We start from the raw sequence: 7,578 nt of genomic DNA on the forward strand, positions 1-7,578 counted from the left end.
CAAAGTACCAGTGCCTTAACACAACATATCTAAAAGAACGTCTCTGGGAACAGTAGTACTTAATGACACTTGAGAATTGGTTTGTGGGCACACAGCCTTGTGAAGTTTTGAATACTAAATCCCTTTTTTAAAAAAGTGCTTATTATCAGGCTATCAAAAGATTTGAGTCTTTCAGTAAAGAAAATTTGCTTAATTTTATCTAGTGCATGATAAACTTTACTAAGGAAGTCTCATTCAGAATATCTAATATTTTGGGATGTGAGCCCACATTGGAAATGCCATAACCAAAAAAGAGTGACCCCAAAGATAGAATATTCAGATCTAATGGCAGATGCTTAGCTATGCTGGGAAAGGAAGTGAATTGTATATTTCTCTGCTGCTCACATATTCCTCTGCAATAAATTGCTGGCCCAGTTTTGTTTTTATATACTCACTACTATACTAATGAGGATGGCTCAATTTTTTATTTGAACGTACTATAATGAATTTAAACTTTCATTGGTATTTATGTTTTAACAGGTTTTCACTATTTCAAATATACTTCAATAAATATCCTTGTCTGTGATCATTGGTTTATGTGAATTGGAATTTCAGTAGCTGTATATACATAGAAGTACAATTGCTCATACATCATACACTCTTTCAGTTATGTTAGATAATACTAAATCAACCATGGGTTCTGTATACCCTACTAGATATTTCCAAATTGTTCTCTTAGACTCCTGAGAACTGGTAAATTGAGTGCTATAGCTTCAGTTTAGGTATGTTTTTGTATGCATTCCTAAATTTTGACTTAAGCCACTTTTCAAATGTATTTCTTGGCCTATTATCATTCCTTTACTTTGACTTTCATATTCTTGGCTTTCTCCATTATTTTTGTCTTGTTTTTTTCTTCCCTCTAATTGACGTGAATGTCATTCTGGATACTTTGCTATGTTGATGCAGTATTTTCCACCATATGCATATAGTCTGACCATGCATTCTATCTTTATGAGACATTTTAAGATTTATAGGTTATCAGTTATGTAATCTTTGCAGATTACACAAATAAAATTTTATTTTCCAGTATTTATATTTATTTTTCTTATTGCAATAGCTAGAATCTCCAGAACACAGTTGAATATTATGGTAGTAGGTATCTTTTGTTTCCAAATTTAATGGAATATTTCCCAACATTTTTTTCTTTGGTCCTGTGTTTCCTCAAGAACCTACATTTAATCATTTACTATAATATTCACACTTCATTTGGGGATAAATTCTCTGCTGACTTTAAATTTCCTTCAATATATGTAGGGGTAGAGGGAGGATGCCTACTTTTGTAGTGATTGTTAATTTAAAAACTGCTGAATTTTTTCCAAGCCCATTTTGTTATCTATTTTAATTTTATGTTTTTCTCCTTAAATTTATTGATGTATTGATTTGTACTTCTGGCTTTATTAAATTTTAAACATTTCTTGTAATATGCTACAATTTTTGTCATACTGCTAGAGTCCATTTGGTGATATTTTAATTAGAACTTTTTCATCTATAGTCAAATAAGGCAGTATTATAGTTTCTTTTTATTTTATTGATAAGATTTTAGAGTTGTAATGATCTGTTCTTTAACACCTAGAAACAATTTGTCCTTAAAGTATTTACATTTTTGTATCTTGATATTACATTTTATGATTTGCTAAATTCACTTAGCTTTAGCAGGGTTTTTTTTTTTTTTTTTTTTTTTTTTTTGAGACGGAGTCTTGGTCTGTCGCCCAGGCTGGAGTGCAGTGGCGCAAACTCGGCTCACTGCAAGCTCCGCCTCCCGGGTTCACGCCATTCTCCTGCCTCAGCCTCCCGAGTAGCTGGGACTACAGGCACGTGCCACCACACCTGGCTAATTTTTTGTATTTTTAGTGGAGATGGGGTTTCACTGTGTTAGCCAGGATGGTCTCGATCTCCTGACCTCGTGACCCACCCGCCTTGGCCTCCCAAAGTGCTGAGATTACAGGCGTGAGCCACCGCGCCTGGCCTAGCAGGGTTTATTTTTTATAAATTACTTAGAATTTTCTATAAACACAATCAGGACATCTGTCAAGACAGTTCCTTTTAATTTATATTTCCTTTATTTGCCGTACTGCACAGGCTAGGGCATTCTGTAGAGTGTTGAATGGAAATGTTCAAAGCAAGGCTGGGCGCAGTGGCTCATGCCTATTATCCCAACACTTTGGGAGTCTGAGGCAGTTGGATCACCTGAGGTCAGGAGTTCGAGACAAACCTGGCCAACATGGCGAAACCCCATCTCTACTAAAAATACAAAAATTAGCTGGGTGTGGTGGTGCACCTGTGATCCCAGCTACTCGGGAGGCTGAGGCAGGAGAATCTCTTGAACCCTGGAGGTGGAGGTTACAGTGAGCCAAGATCGTGCCACTGCACTCCAGCCTGGGCAACAGAGCAAGACGCTGTCTTAAAAAAAAAAATTATCAGAGCAGACATCCTTACCTTGAGTCTGACTTTAGTGAAAAAGCAGTCAATAATTTATCATAAAGTTCTATGTTAGCTGTTTATTTTCCCTAGATATTCTTTTTGGTTTTTTGACAAATCTTGGGGCAATTTGCCATTGAAGTCATCTGAGTCAACCTTTCTTTGTGGAAAAGATTTTTAGTGGTAGTTTCAAGGACAATATACCAAAAATATTGAATTTTTTTATCACAGCAAACAATTGAAAATGAAATCAAAAAATTTTTCATTGATAAAGAATATAAAATACTTAGGAATATATTTAACAAAACACATGCAAGACTACTACCTAAAAATTACACAATTTTGTTGAGAGAAGCTAGGGAAGGACTTAATAAGTTGAAACATCTTCCATAATCACAGATGAGAAGACCCAATGTTTAGAAGTCATTTCTCAAATTGATCTAGGGATTCAGTGGAATCCAGTCAGAATTTGTTCTGGAGCACAGCAGTGAAGTGAGGATTGGAGGGAGCTGGTGTAGCTGCACTTTGAGGTAGGTTCATTAGCTGTTGCAAAAGGCTGGTGATAGTCACTGTTGGAAGATGATAGAGGAGGAGAGAGAAGGGACTCAGTAAACATGGCAGCACCTCATCTTGTGCATCTTTCTTGATAAGGAAAGGGAGGTCCCTGGCTGTTGTCATGAAAATGTCAGCTGCTTGCTCTGTGGAGAGGAAAGGAAGAATACGGGCAACCATTGTCTTCCCTTTTTGGATACACATGATCTGTACAAAGCGGTCATCACTAGGCCTCTCTTGTCCAGGCTGTTTCCCTCTTAAGTTGTCATACATGCTACAAAATCCGTACTTTCGCTCATCCATTAGAGCAGGTCGCTGTCTTAGACTTAGGAGATAACGTCTTTCATAGTCCTCCACATCAAGGAGTAAACTGTAGGTTTTCTTAATTATGACGGGTTTTTCTCCTCTTGTCTCGAATTTGTTTTTCTTTTATCTCATCATCCTCACTCCAAGATGTCACAACAGCATCAATCATTTTTCAGGGATTATTCACACTAGAAACAGTAAGCTTTCCCAAAGAGCCCACAAATTGTACTGGCTTATAGGTGCACTCCAGTTTGGCCACTTGAGGGGTAATAAGCTTGTTATGCTCCTTTTTAGGGCCATCACCTCGTATTTCTTCAGCAGCTGATGGTTTCTCCAGTTTTTCAAAGTAATTCTGGTAATAAAAATCATCCAGGTGGGGATCATTGCTTTGCAGTTGCATCATCTGAATTTCAGAGGCCCAATCCTTTTCCCACAGCAACATGAGACTGGCATATGGATCCTTTCGGAGATGATCTTGATGACTGCTCCAGTGACTTCCTCTATCTCCTGCACCACTGAGATTCTGATGCTGATTTCTATTCTGTTGCTGTCTCTGATGCAAGAGTCAATGGTGCTGTGGATGGAGGGGAGTTGCGTCCAGTCTAAACACTGGGACTTGAGATCTTAAGTTTTGCAAGTGAGGTCCTGGGCCAGGAGGGCACTGCTGTGGAGGTGGTGTAGCAGAGGGTGGAGCACTAAAGAAGGCATGGAAGCCTGGTGCTGGGGGAAGCATCTGCCCAACTTGCCCTTGTAGCAACTTGGGATTCATAGCAGCATGTGGACTACCAACAAATCCAGGGACCCATGCAAACTGGCTGGGAGACATCTGTCCAGGCTGTAGCTGTGCTCCTCCAAGAAGCTGTGCTCTCTAAAGGGGGCTGAGAACAGGAGGAACACTAGGAGGAAAAGGGTGACCCAGGAAGGAAGAGTTCAGGACACTGTAGAGCTGATTTGGAGGCATCCTCTCATCATAGGGACCAGGATAACACGGTGGCATTGGGGGCCGAACATGGACAGGCTTTGAACGCAGAATCTTCCAAACTGGCTTTCGTTTTCAGTTGCTGGTTTCAGGCGGAGGAAAGTCTATGGAATAGGACTGCACAGGCTCTGTTGGGTAAAGCTGGGTACGGCCATCTGCTTAGGTGGGGTGCCTATGGGGACAGCTCTAACAGGAGGACTGCCAATGACAGGTGAAGTTGACCACCTTGGTAATGCATGTTCAGAAAGGTCCCAATCATTTTCTGGACCCTGGGGGGCCTCTGAGGCAAGGCATATTCTAATACAGACACTGTAGACATTTCCTAAGTGAGCAGTGGTCCTCAGATTTGCCTCATAACTTCGGATCCATCCCAGATACTGGAATTCAGATTTCCTGGTTGGGGTTATAAAACTGGCCTGGTCTGCACTGCCCTCATGATAGCTGGATCTTCTAGTTCATTTTCAATCACCATCTTACTGAGCCTTTCTGCCAGACTTTCCTCATGGTCACCCAACAAGTCCATTTCTTCCCTTTCTCCATTGCCTGTTTGTTCATTAACTGCCACTGGTAGCTTTTCTTCCAATTCAGCCAGGCGCTCATGTGCTTCCTGCCAATCATCATCAGCTGCACCTGACCCAAAAATATCATCATTGAATTGATCAATCTCTTCATCTTCTTCTCTCAGTCCCTGAAATTCATCTTCATCTTCATCCAGAAGACAATCCTCCCAAGACTCATAGTGGAACATTCTTGGGGAGGTGGGGAGGGAGTGGGGAGGGGAGTGGGGGAGGGAGGGAAGAAGCACTGACTCCCTGGGCTCCTCCATGGGCAGGTCCTCCACCAGCTTGCGACCCCTGGCCACCTATTTCTGTTTCTCTTTTTTTGTTCCTATGAATTCTAGTTACTATCATGTATCATTTCCTTACTCCAATACAACTCTGCTGTCATTTACTTCCTTTATGCTGTTATTGTCAAATATATTACATTTCCATGTTATAGGCCCAACAATATAATTATGTACATACTGTATTATACAACTGCCTTTTAAATTTATTAAGAGAAGTAAAAAGAAATGTGCATTTGTGCTGCTTTTTGTAATTTTAATTATATTAATTTTGTTCTTTTTAAAAATGTGGTTTTGAATTTCCATGTGGATTTACTTGCTTTGTTTGAATAACCTTTACAATTTCTTATGTGGTAGGTCTGGGAAGGGCTTTATTTCACCTTCATTTTTGAAAGACAGTGTGTTACTGCTTGACAGAGCTTTTGTCGTTTGAGTACTTTGAATATATCATCCCACTACCTTCATCCCCTCCATTGCTTTGGATAAGAAGTCGGCTGTCAATCGATTGGTGTTCCATTGTAAGTGACACATCATTTTTCTCTTATATTTTTCAACATTTTCTTTCACTTTTAGCATTTCTACTATGATAGGTCTGTTCATGGATATCTTTGCATTCATTCTGATTACAGTTTGTTGAGATGCTTGTGGGTATTGATTAATGTTTATTCAACAAATTGTGGATGTATTTTGCCATTATTTCTTTGAATATTTTTGTGCTCATTTCTCTTTCTCCTTTCCTTCTGGTATTCTCATTACATGTATGTTCATGCACTTAAAAGTGCTCTGTTCATATTTTCTTGTTCTTCAAGGCTCTGTTCATATTTTCTTTGTTCTATTTTCTCATTCTATTTCATTTTATTTTCTTATTCTTTTTTCTAGTGGGAAGATGGAATTGAGGTTGCATAATTTCCATTGATCTGTTTGAAAGTTTTCTATTTACTCGCTGATCAAATTTATTTAGCCCTTCTAATGAATTTTTTATTTTGGTTACTGTAGTCTTCAACTCCAGAACTTACATTTGGTTCATTTTGTCATTTCTCCTTATTGATTTTCTTTATTTGATGAGACGTTATCTTTATATTTTCCTTTACTGCTGTGAATATATAATGGCTACGTCGAAGTTTTTGTCTATTAAATATGACATCTGTTCCCTGTCATAGGCCAACCTGTTGCCTGTTTTTTGTTGTTGTTGTTTTGTTTTGTTTTGTTTTTTTAACAGAGTCTTGCTCTGTTGCCCAGGCTGGAGTGTAGTGGTGTGATCTTGGCTCACTGCAACCTCTCCCTCCTGAATTCAAGCGATTCTCATGTCTTAGCCTAGTTATAGGCATGTGCTACCATGCCTGCCTAATTTTTGTATTTTTAGTAGAGATGGGATTTCATTATGTAGTCCAGGCTAGTCTCAAAACTCCTGAGCTCAAGTGATCTGCCAACCTTGGTCTCCAAAAGTGCTGGGATTACAGGTGTGACCCACTGCACCTGGCCTGCTTGCTGTTCTCCTGTGTATAGGTCCAACTTTCCCATTTGTTTGCATGTCTTAATTTACTTTTTATTATTTTCCTAATAAGTAGACATATTAGGAAACATACTATAGTGATTTGCCTGTCCCCTCTCCAGAGCTTGTTCTTGTTGTTGTTGTTTGCTTGGTTATGTATTTTGTGTTTTGGCTATTTTAGTAAAATCGATTTCCCTTTCCCCTTGCAGTGTGAAGTATTTTGTGTTGTTCCTCAGCCTTAAACATATGCAGTTACCCTGGTGTGACAATGGTTTTAAACAGGAGTCTTTTTGACTATCTTTCCCTATCTCTCTGTTAAGATAACTGCCCCCTTGGTATTATTTCCAGCCCACTAAGCTCCGCTGCCATCTATCTGGTCACTCCATTGTTTTCAACATTTCCTTGGAGCATAAATTATTAAGCAGTTTAATATAATTTAAGTCAGGCAGGGCTAATTTTTGAGGCCAGTTTTTAAGGTTTCTTTTGACCTTTGGAGGGCTCCTTAGCTGTCTCTTCCCATGGAATTATCTGATTAACTACCTGGCCTATGGTTTATGTTGTTGTGTTTACTTTAGGGGAGCTATTTGTTTGACACTGTTTCAGATAAAGTCCATTCCTTTGGAGAGAGCTTCAGAGCTCTATTCTTATGGACTGCCACTCCCTCTGGACAAAATCTCTGAACCACCATTCTGGGTAATGGGCTGGGTTGTAGCCATCTTGTTTTTTATGTTATGAAACCTCTGCCTTAGAAGCAAGTGGAGGCAAGGGCAATCTGGGTCCAAATGAGTTCACTCTGCCTGGGTAGAGTTTCCAAACTCTGGGTGGGGCTGGGGGAAGCAAAGGAACCCCAAACCTCTTAGTTGCATTCACCAGGAATTTAGCCACTTTAACCAAGAGCTGGTGGGGATAAGAAACCCTGGAGGCATGCCCCTCCTATTGATATATGAC

At 39.5% G+C, this 7,578-nt stretch overlaps 1 pseudogene; it reads right to left on the minus strand.

Moving 5' to 3' along the window:
* Positions 1-2,821: 2,821 nt before the first annotated feature.
* Positions 2,822-5,243, minus strand: LOC101058486 (protein PAT1 homolog 1-like; annotated as a pseudogene).
* Between the last annotated feature and the right edge of the window lie 2,335 nt (positions 5,244-7,578).

This window comes from Pan troglodytes, chromosome 20, assembly GCF_028858775.2.
Source record: "Pan troglodytes isolate AG18354 chromosome 20, NHGRI_mPanTro3-v2.0_pri, whole genome shotgun sequence".
Lineage (NCBI taxonomy): Eukaryota > Metazoa > Chordata > Mammalia > Primates > Hominidae > Pan > Pan troglodytes.